The sequence below is a fragment of the Mobula birostris genome, chromosome 4 (genome assembly GCF_030028105.1).
Source record: "Mobula birostris isolate sMobBir1 chromosome 4, sMobBir1.hap1, whole genome shotgun sequence".
Classification (NCBI taxonomy): Eukaryota; Metazoa; Chordata; class Chondrichthyes; order Myliobatiformes; family Myliobatidae; genus Mobula; species Mobula birostris.
In genome coordinates this window covers 38,722,928-38,740,938 of record NC_092373.1, presented here as the reverse complement: position 1 = coordinate 38,740,938, position 18,011 = coordinate 38,722,928, and the positions used below count along the sequence as shown (strand labels likewise).

The window sequence follows — 18,011 nt, the reverse complement described above, 5'->3', positions numbered from 1 at the left end:
GGAATCTCTTTGAACTTCACCATGTTGCTATGTGTTTCCCTCCCAATCGTCCAGGCAAAAAAAAAGAGAGATACAAAAAGAGAAAAAACAAAATACGCCCCCTCACTAATGTTGTGAATGAAAAGATACACAACACTATCCCCCTCCATTTTGTGGGTCGTGGCTATTGCCACGTTTGCACACATGAATAACGTAGCGATTGGTCAGTGTTTCTTCCAGCTCCCCATAACAAAAAATTGTATATATATAAAAAAGAAATTAATGTCATTATTCCCAGCTAGTATTCTTCAAATTTTAACCTTTCTTCCCCTCCCTCATATAATTAATAATATATTTATATATTCATCTGCCTAAAAATCCAACAGGCCTATCCCTTAATCCAGTCTTCATCTTCAATCCATCTCACTCCCCTGGGTTTGTTCTTGTATCTGGTGAATATTCAAAGAATCTCGCACAAACTCCTCCGCTTTCCGGTAATCGTCAAACAATCTTTTTTCTCCACCAGTCAAAAAAATCTTCAAGGTTGCAGGATAATGCAATATAAATTGATAACCGTGATCCCACAGGGCTTTTTTCCCTGGATTAAATGTCTTCCTTTTCTTCAAAAGTTCATAACTTATGTCAGGGTAGAAAAAAATTTTCTTCCCTTCTATCATCAGTGGCCCTTTTCTCTTCTTGGCAGCTTGGGCAGCCGCCTGTAAAATCCTTTCTTTGTCTTGAAATCTTAAGAATTTTGTTAAAATTGATCGTGGATATTGGTCATCTTGTGGTTTTGGTCTTAGAGCTCTATGTACCCGCTCAATTTCAATTGATCGGTCTTCCTCTTTCATTTGCAAGGTTTTCGGGATCCATCTTTGAAAAAATTCTATTGGATTATCTCCCTCTATACCTTCTTTAAGACCAACAATTGTAATATTATTACGTCTACTAAAATTTTCCAACACGTCCACTTTCTCCAAGAGTCGATTTCTTTCCATGTTCCAGACGAGCACATCATTTTCTGTTTTTTCCACTCTGTCGTTAATATGCTCCATTGTTCTTTCCATCTTCTGAAGTTTCTTATCCATTTTATCCTGTCTTTTCATAGCTTTATCATAGCACATCTTCACGTCTCTAAGCTCTGTTCTTAATTTTCTTAGTTCAGCCGTTAATTGCAATAAAGCCTCTCTTATGTCTCCGTCGTCTCCTTTACTTCCAGTCTCGTCCAGTTCTTCCTCCTCTTCTTCATCTGTATTTTCTGCGGAATCCAATTCTGACTCGAGTCACTTTCAGTTGCAGTGGCCATCGGTTCTTGTAGTTTAAGTTGCATCAATTTGCGCATGCGTACTTCTTTGTGCATGCGCATTCTGGCATCTTCTTCCGAGAGACCACTACGGCCGCCATTGCTCCCTGTTCTTCTACATCAGAGATAAAATGTGTCTCCTCCGAAGGAGATCCAACCTGAATCCGAGGCTCCATCGCTGCAGTAGGCCCTTTCTCTTCCCATCTCGCGGCGACTTCACAACAACAGACTTCTTCTGTTGCGGTTTACGAGGCATATCGTAGAGTAGTCTTACGAAGTTTATAAGTCGTTTTCGGAAAGTATTTATAAGTATTTATTAACTTTACTTTGTTTAAACGGTACTTTGCTGATTTTTTACGGGAGAGCTGGATTTACACGTCTCAATCCCACATCATCACGTGACGCCCCCCCTAATTTCTTTCTTGAGCTCCTTCCTGTTCGCCTTATAATCTTCTACCTCTCTATCATTACCTAGCTTCTTGAACCTTTTGTAAACTCTCCTTTTCTTCTTGACTAGATTTACAACAGCCTTTTACACCACAGTTCCTGTACCCTATCATCCTTTCCCTGTCTCATTGGAATGTACCTATGCAGAACTCCACGCAAATATCCCCTGAACGTTTGCCACATTTCTTCCGTACATTTTCCTGAGAACATCTATTTCCAATTTATGCTTCCAAGTTCCTGCCTGATAGTCTTATATTTCCCCTTACTCCAATTAAAGGCCTAACCCTCTCCATTGCTATGGTAAAGGAGATAGAGTTGTGATCACTATCTCCAAAATGCTCTCCCATTGAGAGATCTGACACATGACCGGGTTAATTTCCCAATACCAGATCAAGTACAGCCTCTCCTCTTGTAGGCTTATCTACATATTGTGTCAAGAAACCTTCTTGAACACACCTAACAAACTTTACCCCATCTAAACCCCTTGCTCTAGGGAGAAGGCAATTGATATTTGGGAAATTAAAATCTCCCACCACAACAACCCTGTTATTATTACATCTTTCCAGAATCTGTCTTCTTATCTGCTCCTCGATGTCCCTGTTACTATTGGGTGGTCTATAAAAAACACCCAGTAGAGCTATTGACCCCTTCCTGTTCCTAACTTCCACCCACAGAGACTCCCTAGACAATCTCCCCATGTTGTCCTCTTTTTCTACATCCGTGACACTATCTCTGTTCAATAGTGCCACACCCCCATCTCTTTTGCCTCCCTCCCTGTCCTTTCTGTAACATCTAAAGCCTGGCACTCGAAGTAACCATTCCTGCCCCTGAGCCATCCAAGTCTCTGTAATGGCCGCAACATCATAGCTCCAAGTACTGATCCATGCTCTAAGCTCATCCGCTTTGTTTATAATACTCCTTGCATTAAAATAGACACATCGCAAACCATCAGTCTGCATCCCTTCTCGATCACCTGCCTATCTTCCCTCTCGCACTGTCTCTAAGCTTTCTCTGTCTGTGAGCCAACCGCCTCTTCCTTCGTCTCTTCAATTTGTTTCCCACCCCCCCAGCAATCCTAGTTTAAACTCTCCCCAATAGCCTTAGCAAACCTCACTGCCAGGATATTAGTCCCCCTGGGATTCAAGTGCAACCTGTCCTTTTTGTACAGGTCACTCCTGCCCCAAAAGAGGTCCCAAAGATCCAGAAATCTGAATCCCTTCCCCCTGCTCCAATCCCTCATTTATCCTCCACCTCACTCTATTCCTATACTCACTGTCACAGTAATCCCGAGATGACTGCTTTTGTGGTCCTGCTTCTCAACTTCCTTCCTAACTCCCTTTAGTCTGCTTTCAGGACTTCCTCCCTTTAAACTCTTCTCACTTTTAAATTCCTCTGGCTGTTCTGACTGGATGATGTCCACGCACTTGCGCAGTCGTGCCCCAATCAAACCACTGAAGAAATAACAGTATTCCTTGGTGAATACTGATGCAAAGCTTTCTTTACGGTCCTCACCTACTTTATTTAGCATAAATTCCCTCCTTTGTATTTGTGTGGCCCTATCAATATCCCTTGAGACTCTTCTTAATTCTATTTTCCATAAGCTCTTCTAAGTTAAGATTTATTCCTGCTTCCTTTACAGTATGTTCACCAAGGGTTTTGTCTGATTTCAACTTCTGACACATTTCCTTTCTCTTTTTGAATAAACTCACAATATCCTTTGTCATTGAACGTTCATGAACTTTGCCATCCTTATTTATATACAGTAGACTCCAGTTAATTGGGCCATTGGTTAATTGGGGCAACCACTTATTTAGGACAATTCTTAAAGAACAAAAACTAATCGAGCAAATAGCCAGAACCTCTTAATTTATTTGGGACACTACGTTGTTTAATTAGGATAGGAGATTTGCTGAACTGTTTCTAACTAGCGTCAGTCACGCACATTGTGTGGCAATTAGACACTACACTGTGCTTAGAGTGAATAGCTTTAAATAGTGTTAGTTGCATGTGTTGTGTTCAAAGTCAGTCATTTTTGACACTTATAATTGGCGAGAAATAAGCAGTAAGACAATTTAGAACTGTTTTGCTCACTGCAGTTTCAAGCATTCAGGCTTACATATGCGTGAAATGGCCAGGAATGAAAATGAAATGATTTCACTACTTCAGCAAGTTAACAACTAGAAGAATTTGAAGGTAATGGCAATCAGCTTGAATGTTACAATAAAAATGAAGATTTGGAGGATGCAATTGTCAAAAGCATTGTATGAAGGCAGTTCATTATCTGTGCTAATTTCGTTAATTTATAGTCAATCAAAAGAAGACACCTGTCAATCAAAAGAAGACACCTGTATATATTGAGTGAATTCCTCTGTCAATAACCGTATTAGGAACTAATACACAGTTTTATAGTACTTTTGTAGTATTGGTAGAGTTCATATTTGTTCTGTATTTCATTTAAATGCATAAATTGTTACTCAGTTAAACAGCAGTTATCTTTTTTATAACTTTTTAACTATTTTCATGAAAAATCTGCTAATTAGGGCAGCCACTTAAATGGGCCAAAATATACTGATCCCGATGTGTCCCAATTAATTAGTGTCCACTCTATATCAATATATTCTTATCCTTAAAGGTCAACTGGATTTTTAGTGATTCACAGGGCAGATATAGATTTCCTATCCACAATCCATTTTCTCGAGGTTTCTGCCTCAGTAATCTGACCTTTGTTTACTTCAACAAATAACACTCAAGATGCCGGAGAAACACACTAAAGTGCCGGAGAAACGCTCAAAGTGCCAGAGAAACGCTCAAGATGCTGGAGAAACACAGAGTGCCAGAGAATCGCACGAAGTGCCGGAGAATCGCACTAAAGTGCCGGAGAAACACTCGAAGTGCCAGAGAAACGCACAAAGTGCGAGAGAAATGCACTAAAGTGCCGGAGAAACGCACTAAGTGCCGGAGAAACGCTCAAGATGCCAGAGAAACGCAGAGTGCCAGAGAATCGCACAAAGTGCCGGAGAAATGCTCCAAGTGCCGGAGAAACGCACAAAGTGCCAGAGAAGTGCTCAAAGTGCCAGAGAAACGCTCAAAGTGCCGGAGAAACGCACGAAGTGCCGGAGAAACGCTCAAAGTGCCGGAGAAACGCTCAAAGTGCCGGAGAAACACACGAAGTGCCGGAGAAACACTCAAAGTGCCGGAGAAACGCTCAAGATGCCGGAGAAATGCAGAGTGCCAGAGAAATGCAGAGTGCCGGAGAATCGCACAAAGTGCCGGAGAAATGCTCCAAGTGCCGGAGAAAAGCACAAAGTGCCAGAGAAACGCACGAAGTGCCGGAGAAACACAGCAAGTGCCGGAGAATCACATGAAGTGCCGGAGAAACGCTCCAAATGCCGGAGAAACGCACAAAGTGCCGGAGAAACGCTCAAAGTGCCAGAGAAACGCTCAAAGTGCCGGCGCTCAAGATGCCGGAGAAACACAGAGTGCCAGAGAATCGCACAAAGTGCCAGAGAAACGCACAAAGTGCCAGAGAATCGCACGAAGTGCTGGAGAATCGCACTAAAGTGCCGGAGAAACACTCGAAGTGCCGGAGAAACGCATGAAGTGCGGGAGAATCGCATGAAGTGCCGGAGAATCGCACAAAGTGCCGGAGAAACGCTCAAGATGCCGGAGAAACGCAGAGTGCCAGAGAATCGCACAAAGTGTCGGAGCAATGCTCCAAGTGCCGGAGAAACGCACAAAGTGCCGGAGAAACGCACGAAGTGCTGGAGAAACGATCAAGACGCCGGAGAAACGCAGAGTGCCAGAGAATCGCACAAAGTGCCAGAGAAACGCTCAAAGTGCCGGAGAAACGCACGAAGTGCCGGAGAAACGCTCAAAGTGCCGGAAAAACGCTCAAGATGCCGGAGAAATGCAGAGTGCCGGAGAATCGCACCAAGTGCCGGAGAAACGCACAAAGTGCCGGAGAATCGCACCGTGCCGGAGAAATGCAGAGTGCCGGAGAAACGCACCAAGTGCCGGAGAAATGCACCAAGTGCCGGAGAATCACACGAAGTGCCGGAGAAACGCACCAAGTGCCGGAGAATCGCACGAAGTGCCGTAGAATCGCACAAAGTGCCGTAGAAACACTCGAACTGCCAGAGAAACGCACGAAGTGCCGGATAAACGCTCAAAGTGCCGGAGAAATGCTCAAGATGCCAGAGAAACGCAGAGTGCCAGAGAATCGCACGAAGTGCCAGAGAATCGCACGAAGTGCCGGAGAAACACACTAAAGTGCCGGAGAAACGCTCAAAGTGCCGGAGAAACGCTCAAGATGCTGGAGAAACGCAGAGTGCCAGAGAATCGCATGAAGTGCCGGAGAATCGCAGTAAAGTGCCGGAGAAACACTCGAAGTGCCAGAGAAACGCACAAAGTGCGAGAGAAATGCACTAAAGTGCTGGAGAAACGCACTAAGTGCCGGAGAAACGCTCAAGATGCCAGAGAAACGCAGAGTGCCAGAGAATCGCACAAAGTGCAGGAGAAACGCTCAAGATGCCGGGGAAATACAGAGTGCCGGAGAAATGCAGAGTGCCGGAGAAACGCTCCAAGTGCCGGAGAAACGCACAAAGTGCCGGAGAAACGCACAAAGTGCCGGAGAAACGCACGAAGTGCCGGAGAAACGCTCGAAGTGCCAGAGAAACGCACGAAGTGCCGGAGAAACGCACGAAGTGCCGGAGAAACACACTAAAGTGCCGGAGAAACGCTCAAAGTGCCGGAGAAACGCTCAAGATGCTGGAGAAACGCAGAGTGCCAGAGAATCGCACAAAGTGTCGGAGAAATGCTCCAAGTGCCGGAGAAATGCACAAAGTGCTGGAGAAACGCACGAAGTGCTGGAGAAACGATCAAGACGCCGGAGAAACGCAGAGTGCCAGAGAATCGCACAAAGTGCCAGAGAAACGCTCAAAGTGACGGAGAAACGCACGAAGTGCCGGAGAAACACTCAAAGTGCCAGAAAAACGCTCAAGATGCCGGAGAAATGCAGAGTGCCGGAGAATCGCACAAAGTGCCGGAGAAATGCTCCAAGTGCCGGAGAAACACACAAAGTGCCGGAGAAACGCACAAAGTACCGGAGAAACGCTCAAAGTGCCAGAGAAATGCACAAAGTGCCGGAGAAACGCTCAAGATGCCGGAGAAACGCAGAGTGCCGGAGAAACGCACCAAGTGCCGGAGAAACGCACAAAGTGCCGGAGAATCGCACCGTGCCGGAGAAATGCAGAGTGCCGGAGAAACGCACCAAGTGCCGGAGAAACGCACCAAGTGCCAGAGAATCACACGAAGTGCCGGAGAAACGCACCAAGTGCCGTAGAATCGCACAAAGTGCCGTAGAAACGCTCGAACTGCCAGAGAAACGCACGAAGTGCCGGAGAAACGCTCAAAGTGCCGGAGAAACGCTCAAGATGCCGGAGAAACGCAGAGTGCCAGAGAATCGCACGAAGTGCCAGAGAATCGCACGAAGTGCCGAAGAAACGCACGAAGTGCCGGAGAAACGCACGAAGTGCCGGAGAAACACACTAAAGTGCCGGAGAAACGCTCAAAGTGCCGGAGAAACGCTCAAGATGCTGGAGAAACGCAGAGTGCCAGAGAATCGCATGAAGTGCCGGAGAATCGCAGTAAAGTGCCGGAGAAACACTCGAAGTGCCAGAGAAACGCACAAAGTGCGAGGGAAACGCACTAAGTGCCGGAGAAACGCTCAAGATGCCAGAGAAACGCAGAGTGCCAGAGAATCGCACAAAGTGCAGGAGAAACGCTCAAGATGCCGGGGAAATACAGAGTGCCGGAGAAATGCAGAGTGCCGGAGAAACGCTCCAAGTGCCGGAGAAACGCACAAAGTGCTGGAGAAACGCACGAAGTGCCGGAGAAACGCTCGAAGTGCCAGAGAAACGCATGAAGTGCCGGAGAAACGCTCCAAGTGCCGGAGAAACGCACGAAGTAGTGGAGAAACGCTCCAAGTGCCGGAGAATCGCACGAAGTGCTGGAGAAATGCACAAAGTGGTGGAGAAATGCACAAAGTGCCGGAGAAACTCACGAACTGGTGGGGGAACGCTCAAAGTGCTGGAGAAATGCACGAAGTGCCGGAGAAACTCACAAAGTGGTGGAGAAACGCACAAAAGTGCCGGAGGAACGCACAAAGTGCCGGAGAATCGCACAAAGTGCCGGAGAAACACACGAACTGGTGGAGAAACGCTCAAAGTGCTGGAGAAACGCACGAAATGCCGGAGAAACGCTCAAAGTGCCGGAGAAACGCACAAAGTACCGGAGAAACGCTCAAAGTGCCAGAGAAACGCACAAAGTGCCGGAGAAACGCTCAAGATGCCGGAGAAACGCAGAGTGCCGGAGAAACGCACCAAGTGCCGGAGAAACGCACAAAGTGCCGGAGAATCGCACCGTGCCGGAGAAATGCAGAGTGCCGGAGAAACGCACCAAGTGCCGGAGAAACGCACCAAGTGCCAGAGAATCACACGAAGTGCCGGAGAAACGCACCAAGTGCCGTAGAATCGCACAAAGTGCCGTAGAAACGCTCGAACTGCCAGAGAAACGCACGAAGTGCCGGAGAAACGCTCAAAGTGCCGGAGAAACGCTCAAGATGCCGGAGAAACGCAGAGTGCCAGAGAATCGCACGAAGTGCCGAAGAAACGCACGAAGTGCCGGAGAAACGCACGAAGTGCCGGAGAAACACACTAAAGTGCCGGAGAAACGCTCAAAGTGCCGGAGAAACGCTCAAGATGCTGGAGAAACGCAGAGTGCCAGAGAATCGCATGAAGTGCCAGAGAATCGCAGTAAAGTGCCGGAGAAACACTCGAAGTGCCAGAGAAACGCACAAAGTGCGAGGGAAATGCACTAAAGTGCCGCAGAAACGCACTAAGTGCCGGAGAAACGCTCAAGATGCCAGAGAAACGCAGAGTGCCAGAGAATCGCACAAAGTGCAGGAGAAACGCTCAAGATGCCGGGGAAATACAGAGTGCCGGAGAAATGCAGAGTGCCGGAGAAATGCAGAGTGCCGGAGAAACGCTCCAAGTGCCGGAGAAACGCACAAAGTGCCGGAGAAATGCACGAAGTGCCGGAGAAACGCTCGAAGTGCCGGAGAAACACATGAAGTGCCGGAGAAACGCACGAAGTGCCGGAGAAACGCATGAAGTGCCGGAGAAACGCTCAAGATGCCGGAGAAATGCAGAGTGCTGGAGAAATGCAGAGTGCCGGAGAAACGCATGAAGTGCCGGAGAAACGTTCCAAGTGCCGGAGAAACGCACGAAGTAGTGGAGAAACGCTCCAAGTGCCGGAGAATCGCACGAAGTGCTGGAGAAATGCACAAAGTGGTGGAGAAATGCACAAAGTGCCGGAGAAACTCACGAACTGGTGGAGGAACGCTCAAAGTGCTGGAGAAATGCACGAAGTGCCGGAGAAACTCACAAAGTGGTGGAGAAACGCACAAAAGTGCTGGAGGAACGCACAAAGTGCCGGAGAATCGCACAAAGTGCCGGAGAAACACACGAACTGGTGGAGAAACGCTCAAAGTGCTGGAGAAACGCACGAAATGCCGGAGAAACGCTCAAAGTGCCGGAGAAACGCACAAAGTACCGGAGAAACGCTCAAAGTGCCAGAGAAACGCACAAAGTGCCGGAGAAACGCTCAAGATGCCGGAGAAACGCAGAGTGCCGGAGAAACGCACCAAGTGCCGGAGAAACGCACAAAGTGCCGGAGAATCGCACCGTGCCGGAGAAATGCAGAGTGCCGGAGAAACGCACCAAGTGCTGGAGAAACGCACCCAGTGCCAGAGAATCACACGAAGTGCCGGAGAAACGCACCAAGTGCCGTAGAATCGCACAAAGTGCCGTAGAAACGCTCGAACTGCCAGAGAAACGCACGAAGTGCCGGAGAAACGCTCAAAGTGCCGGAGAAACGCTCAAGATGCCGGGGAAATGCAGAGTGCCGGAGAAATGCAGAGTGCCGGAGAAACGCACAAAGTGCCGGAGAAACTCACGAACTGGTGGAGGAACGCTCAAAGTGCTGGAGAAACGCACGAAGTGCCGGAGAATCGCACAAACTGGTGGAGGAACGCTCAAAGTGCTGGAGAAATGCACGAAGTGCCGGAGAAACTCACAAAGTGGTGGAGAAACGCACTAAAGTGCTGGAGGAATGCACAAAGTGCCGGAGAATCGCAGAAAGTGCCGGAGAAACACACGAACTGGTGGAGAAATGCTCAAAGTGCTGGAGAAACGCACGAAATGCCGGAGAAACGCTCAAAGTGCCGGAAAATCGCACAAAGTGCCAGAGAAATGCAGAGTGCCGGAAAATCGCATGAAGTGCCGGAGAATCGCATGAAGTGGTGAGGAAACGCTCAAAATGCTTGAGAAACGTTCAAAATTTTCCAAATACTGTGTTGCTTCAGATTTCCAGTATCTGTCATCTCATGTCTCCACTCTGAATTTGTTTCTCTGCTTTGTTTTAAAATTATCTATCCAATACAAATTTCCATATAAATATTAACTTACAACCTTTCAAGCATAAGCAAATATAGTAATTATTTTATACTTAATATTCCAAACAAAATAACAACATTTATGCATACAGTATCAATACTCCATAAGAGATTTGAAAAGCCCAAGAAATTGTTTCTCACACCCACAACAAAAATTTCACACCCCTTTTAAGAAAGGATCATATCACAACAGTGCAATAGTAATATGAAAGTTTAGATCTCTTACTAGCTTTCTTTCAGTTATTCCTGACGAAGGGTCTCAGCCGAAACGTCGACTGTACCTCTTCCTAGAGATGCTGCCTGACCTGCTGCGTTCACCAGCAACTTTTATGTGTGTTGCTTGAAATTCCAGCATCTGCAGATTTCCTCGACCTTATCAGCTAATTCAAGGGCAAAGCTAGTATTTTAAATTGGAAACATTAAAGGAAGCAGCAGTCTGACTTCATCTACAATTTAAACTACTGAAAAAAGACTCCAAATCAGCATAGTCCAATGCATCCATTTGTATCCTTGGAGCATATCCTGCACAGCCAAGTAAGATCTCCAATATTATGCTATCATGGTACAGAGCTGAAACGCAGGAATTATGCCACGACTGATCACATCACGCTGTAAGATGATGAGACACAGAAATTTGATAGACAATTGTGCTGATAGACAATATTTGAGATGGTAGAAACAGGCTAGGGCCTTTTCAATAAGTTATGTAAATGAAAATTAATAGCAAGTACAGGCCTTTCCAGTCTTCAAGAATACTCTGCCACTTACTGCCATCATGGATGATTTTCCATCACAATATCAATTTCCTACTCTGTATCCACAGTAATCAATGATTTTTTTGTAGTTAGAGATCAATTTATCTCCTTCTTAAACAAATTCAGCAAAGAAAAATGTCCTCAACCCAGTCCAATGATTTTGCTCTAAAATTTAACCTCTGATTCTGGATCCTCTGGTTAAAGGACAATAGCCTATCTGCATCCAGCCTAATAAGCCGGGTCAGAATTTTGGATGATTCAATAACAAAGTGGTGAAGACGGAATATACCAGGTTTGCCTTCATTGGACAGAACATTGAGTATAAGAGTTGAGATGTCAGGTTATAGCTGTCATTTGAGACTGTATATGGAATTTTGCACGCTGTTCTGGTCACTGTCCTATAGGAAGGATGTCATTAAGCTAGAGAGGGTGCAAAAAATGTTCACATGGATGTTGCTGGGAGTGTAGGAGTTTTTGAGTTATAAGGAGGGACTAGATAGTATGTGTTTGTTTTCCTTGGAGAGAAGAAAGCAAAGAGTCAGCATTCTACTACAGTCGCATGACCTTTCAGAGTCAGAATCAGGTGTAATATCACAGGCATATTGTGGAATTTGTTGTTTTGTGGCAGCAGTACATTGCAATACATAATAATAAAAACTATAACTTACAATAAGTAGTATTTATAAACAAGAAAAGTTAAATTAGGTAAGTAATGCAAAAAGAGACGGAAGAAGTAGTGAGGTAATGTTCAAAGGTTCATCGTCCATTCAGAAATCTGATGGCGGAGGGGAAGAAGCTGTTTCTGAAATGTTGAGTGTCTGTCTTCAAGCTCCTGTAACTTCACCTTGTGGTAGCAATGAGAAGGAGGCATGTCCTGGGTGATGGTGGGGGTGGGGGGGGGGGGCGTCCTTAATGAGGATACTGTCTTTTGAGGCATCACATTTTGAAGGTGTGCTGGGGAGATTAGTGGCCACGATGGAGCTGGCTGAGTTTACAACTTTCTGAAGCTTTTTGTGATCCTGTGCAGTGGCCCCACCGTACCAGATGGTTTTGCAACCAATAGAAAATAGAACATAGAACACAGAACACAGAACATAGAATAGTACAATACAGTACAGGCCCTTCGGCCCACAATGTTGTGCCGACCCTTAAACCCTGCCTCCCATATAACGCCCCCACCTTAAATTCTTCCATATTATCTGTCTAGTAGTCTCTTAAATTTCACTAGCGTATCTGCCTCCAGCACTTACTCAGGCAGTGCATTCCACTCACCAACCACTCTCTGAGTAAAAAACCTTCCTCTAATATCCCCCTTGAACTTCCCACCCCTTACCTTAAAGCCAAGTCCTCTTGTATTGAGCAGTGGTGCCCTGGAGAAGAGGCACTGGCTGTCCACTCTATCTATTCCTCTTAATATCTTACATACCTTTATCATGTCTCCTTTCATCCTCCTTCTCTCCAGAGAGCAAAGCCCTAGCTCCCTTAATCTCTGATCATAATGCATACTCTCTAAACCAGGCAGCATCCTGGTAAATCTCCTCTGTACCCTTTCCAATGCTTCCGCATCCTTCCTATAGTGAGGCAACCAGAACTGGACACAGTACTCCAAGTGTGGCCTCACCAGAGTTTTATAGAGCTGCATCATTACCTCGCGACTCTTAAACTCTATCCCTCGAATTATGAAAGCTAACACTCCATAAGCTTTCTTAACTACCCTATCTACCTGTGAGGCAACTTTCAGGGATCTGTAGACATGTACCCCCAGATCCCTCTGCTCCTCCACACTACCAAGTATCCTGCCATTTACTTTGTACTCTGCCTTGGAGTTTGTCCTTTCAAAGTGTACCACCTCACACTTCTCTGGGTTGAACTCCATCTGCCACTTCTCAGCCCACTTCTGCATCCTATCAATGTCTCTCTGCAATCTTCAACAATCCTCTACACTATCCACAACACCACCAACTCTTATGTCGTCTGCAAACTTGCCAACCCACCTTTCTACCCCACATCGAGGTTGTTAATAAAAATCATGAAAAGTAGAGGTCCCAGAACCAATCCCTGGGAGACATCATTCATCACAACCCTCCAATCCGAATATACTCTCTCCATCACGACCCTCTGCTTTCTGCAGGTAAGCCAATTCTGAATCCACCTCGCCATACTTCCCTGGATCCCATGCCTTCTGACTTTCTGAATAAGCCTACCGTGTGGAACCTTGTCAAGTGCCTTACTAAAATCCATGTAGATCACATCCACTGCATTACCCTCATCTATATGCCTGATCACCTCCTCAAAGAACTCTATCCGGCTTGTTAGACATGATCTGCCCTTCACAAAGCCATGCTTACTATCCCTGATCAGACCATGATTCTCTAAATGCCCATAGATCCTATCTCTAAGAATCTTCTCCAACAGCTTTCCCACCACAGACGTAAGGCTCACTGATCTGTAATTACCCGGACTATCCCTACTACCTTTTTTGAACAACGGGAAACATTCGCCTCCCTCCAAACCTCCGTACCATTCCCGTGGACAACGAGGACATAAAGATCCTAGCCAGAGGCTCAGCAATCTCTTCCTTTGCCTCATGGAGCAGCCTGGGGAATATTCCGTCAGGCCCCGGGGACTTATCCATCTTAATGTATTTTAACAACTCCAACACCTCCTCTCCCTTAATATCAACATGCTCCAGAACATCAACCTCACTCATATTGTCCTCACCGCCATCAAGTTCCCTCTCATTGGCGAATACCGAAGAGAGGTATTCATTGAGGACCTCGCTCACTTCCACAGCCTCCAGGCACATCTTCCCATCTCTATCTCTAATCGGTCCTATCTTCACTCCTGTCATCCTTTTGTTCTTCACATAACTGAAGGATGCCTTGGGGTTTTCCTTTACCCTACTCACCAAGGCCTTCTCAGGCCCCCTTCTTGCTCTCCTCAGCCCCTTCTTAAGCTCCTTTCTTGCTTCCCTATATTCCTCAATAGACCCATCTGATCCTTGCTTCGTAAACCTCATGTATGCTGCCTTCTTCCACCTGACTATATTCTCCACCTCACTTGTCACCCATGGTTCCTTCACCCTACCATTCTTTATCTTCCTCACCGGGACAAAGTCATCCCTAACATCCTGCAAGAGATCTCTAAACATTGACCACATGTCCGTAGTACATTTCCCTGCAAAAACATCATCCCAATTCACACCTGCAAGTTCTAGCCTTATAGCCTCATAATTTGCCCTTCCATGATAATGTTAAAGGCTAGGGAGTGGTGGTTACTGTCCCCCAGATGCTCACCCACTGAGAGATTTGTGACCTGACCCGGTTTGTTACCTAATACTAGATCTAGTATGACGTTCCCCTTAATCGGCCTGTCAACATACTGTGCCAGGAATCCATCCTGGACGCACTTAACAAACTCTGCCCCATCTAAACCATTGGAACTAATCAGGTGCCAATAAATATTAGGGAAGTTAAAGTCACCTATGATAACAATTTTGTTATTTTTGCACCTTTCCAAAATCTGCCTCCCAATCTGCTCCTCGGTATCTCTGCTGCTCCCAGGGGGCCTATAGAATACTCCCAATAGAGTAACTGCTCCCTTCCTGTTCCTGACTTCTACCCATACTGACTCAAAAGAGGATCCTGCTACATTACTCACCCTTCCTGTAGTAAGAATGCTCTCCACTGTACATCCGTAAAAATTTACGAGTGTCTTTGGTGAAATAACAATTCTCTTCAAATTCCTAATGAAATATAACCACTGATGTAACTGCATCTGTACCTTGGGCCCATGATGGATCTTCAGAGAAGTTGACACCCTGGAACTTGAACTGCTCACCCTTTCCACTGCTAATCCCTTGATGAAGACTGGTGTATCTTCCCTGAAATTCCCCTTCCTAAAGTTCACAATTCCCTGTTCTTATTGACGTTGAGTGTAAGGGTGCCTTTGCGACACCACTCAACCAGCTGATCTATTTCACTTCTGTACACCTCCTCATTACCATGTGAAAATCTGCCAACAATAGTTGTGTCATCAGCAAATTTATAGATGACATTTGAGCTGTGCCTAGCCACACATTTGTGGGTGAGTGAGAGTAGAGCAAAGGAATAAGTACACATTCCTGAGGTGTGTCCGTGTTGATTGTCAGTTGAGGAGGAGATTTTATTTCCGATCCGCACAAACTGTGCTTTTCTGGTGAGGAATCAAGGATCCAGTTGCAGAGGGAGGTACAGAGTCCAGATTTTGGAGTTTGTTGATTAGAACTGAGGGTATGATTGCGTTGAACGCTAAGCTATAATCAATAAACAGCAGCCTGATGTAGGTATTACTATTGTCCAGGTGATTCGAAGCCAAATGGACAGCCAGTGAGATTGCATGTGCTGTAGACCTATTGTGGCAATAGGGAAATTGCAGCAGATCCAGGTCCTTGCTTAGGCATGAGTTGTTTGTGGCCACGACTCCAAAGGATTAGAGTTGTTTGTGACAAAGTTAAATTTCTAACCAATATCCGTTGCTCAGCTTCTAGTTGTAAATTAGAACCAGTCTTCGGTTCTTAATATAAATTGCAAGCAGTAATCTGAAGTTACAAGGATACATGGACTGGCTGCTAAAAGACATAGTTTGCAAAGTGAAGTAACCATGAGGTTTCTTGTCTGCATCAAGACCCTAGAGCTATGTTAATTAGCCTAAATTAAACAAGGCAATTACAGCTAAGTTATTTGCACCACTGTCCACAGAATCTTTCAGACTATCTGTGTAAATTACATTGTCCCAGCAAAGGTGTCTGGAAAACTTCACATACAAATGACGTCATCTAGTAGCATAACAGTATAAATATTAGAAAGCATTGGAGATGGTTGGGAATGACAAAGTGGGGTGACAGAACGAAGAATTAGAATTCATTCCTCAGCCTTTGGTTTCTGTGATGGACAACTCACTTGTGTTGGTGTGTTCCTTTAGTTTGCAACAATTGTAACTATGTTTAGAAATCCTTTGCAATTTATAACTCTCTTGTAATTCAGAAATCTATTCTATATCAAAAATCCTCTGTGAGTTTTAAGTGTGTGTTAAGAACTATTTGTCTAAATTTAAATGTGTACCATTAAGATAAAATAAACTGTGTTCAAACTACTTCATTAGCAGGAAGTATCTCTTCCTTGGTGGGGGGGGGGGGGTGGAATCCACCAGCCAAGCAGCAGGCACTAATCCTTGAAGAGTAGATTGATACAGTACAACCTCCCTATAGTGAGGGTACCTGTAGATGCCTATATTAGATAGGACTTAAAATCTTCTTTTGAGTTTAGTGCTTTGCAAACAGGGAACCCAATATCATCACAACTTCCTCTATGGCGAATACATCTCTTCAGGTAAGGCGTACTTCTACTCCTCAGCAGAGTAGTAAAGATCAAATTGTAAAATCCATTCACCAAAAAGTCTCTGGCCATTTTCCACTCACTCTGGACTAATTCCTGCAATAAAGTCAAAGCTTCCAAAATATTTCTGCAAATGCAGGTAAGTGTCAGATCTTTCAGATGTCATTCATAGTCAAAAGTTACCTTGTAATAGTAAGTATAACATTTATTTCACATTTTTTCAGAGGTGACAGTCCTTAATTTCCTGCTATCCTGAGTATCTAAATAAGGGCAGCCTTCACTTCCACCCACACTGTGAAAGTGTCACATCCCCACTCCCATCTCGGTCTTCAGGTTCTAACAGTAATAGGATATCCTCTGAGGCGTACATAAATGTCACGTATCATGGTGGAGTTGACAAAAATACATGGTCTCATCATCCTTTTAGAATTCATTATGCTTAAGATCATGCACAGACCAAATTCAAGATGCTAAGTTAGAGGTCCCATAAACATTGTGCATAGTGCAAATTATTTTCTAAATATTGCTAAGAAAATGAATATACTGTGTGTAAAATGGAAAAGGTATGGTGTTGAATTTGTAATCTTGCCTATTCTTGGGAGATCAATGAAGCCGTTCTCTGGGTGAGACTGCTGGCAGAGAATCTAAGTGGCTCCCTGGCCAGGCCAGAACATCCAGAAATGTCAATTTCAATTTCCACTAGAGGTGTTTGTAAATATGAATCAATTGAGTGCCTGGAATACGACAACAGACTATAACATTTATGTTACTGCATTCTTCTGGAAATCTGACTAATTAATTTTATTTTTTGTCGCTTCATGAAATCTGCCAAAACCCCAAAAAAAAAGTGCTGGACTCCTTATGTAAATTGCCTCTTTGAGTATGGCATCCAGAATCTTATTTCCTTTCATCAGGACCATACAAAAAGAAGTCTAGAATATATACGTAACAGCAAACCATCTCACAAGCAAGAAACCTGTCACTAAAAACACTTCTCATCTCTGCTGATGCTGATCTCTAGTCACCTTGGAACCCACAGCACCTTAGTGGAAAGTCTTTTTCGACCTTGAGCAGCTGCACTCATAGAGAAAAAAATCTGTATTTTGCAGATTCTTCTAATCAAATTTCCCACTAAAAACCGCAAAGATAATTGCTATTATCATATACATTTGCTTGGAATATTTTGAAAATAAAGATAACCATACAACAAAAATATTACATACTTTAATAATAGATAAATAATGTTTAAAAAGCTGGTACCTATTTGCAAATACATATGAGTTTATTCGGGTTCATAAGTTTTCTCCTAACGGACAAATCTTATATTAAAATAATTTATTTTTACACCTCACATTAAAACTAGTAAGTTCATTACTAAGGAAGCAAACTCCAGTAAAGTAGAATGAAAAAAAACTTTTTTTTTTGCGTACGTCGTTACCTTGAGAGTTAGTATGTGTGGTACTATTTCCAAGATAAAATAATCTACATAAACACCATTTTTTAATGAGAGATAATGCCTTACCCTGCTCCTTTCATCACGGGTGCGTGCCCGACAGCTGATTGTCAACGACCCAAAGGTGAGAGGCGGGGCTCCCCGGCACACAACGGCCTCGGAGGAACGTACCAATCACGGGAGTGGA

The 18,011-nt window shown here is 44.8% G+C and overlaps 1 long non-coding RNA gene across 1 annotated transcript in view; it reads right to left on the bottom strand.

Annotated features, from left to right (window-relative positions):
- The window catches only part of LOC140195891 (uncharacterized), a 38,759-nt gene extending 20,826 nt beyond the window's left edge, over nucleotides 1–17,933 (bottom strand). Inside the window, exon 1 of the long non-coding RNA XR_011885564.1 lies at nucleotides 17,894–17,933. This is a non-coding gene — a long non-coding RNA (uncharacterized lncRNA). The remainder of the gene's footprint in view (nucleotides 1–17,893) is intronic.
- Nucleotides 17,934–18,011: the final 78 nt, after the last annotated feature.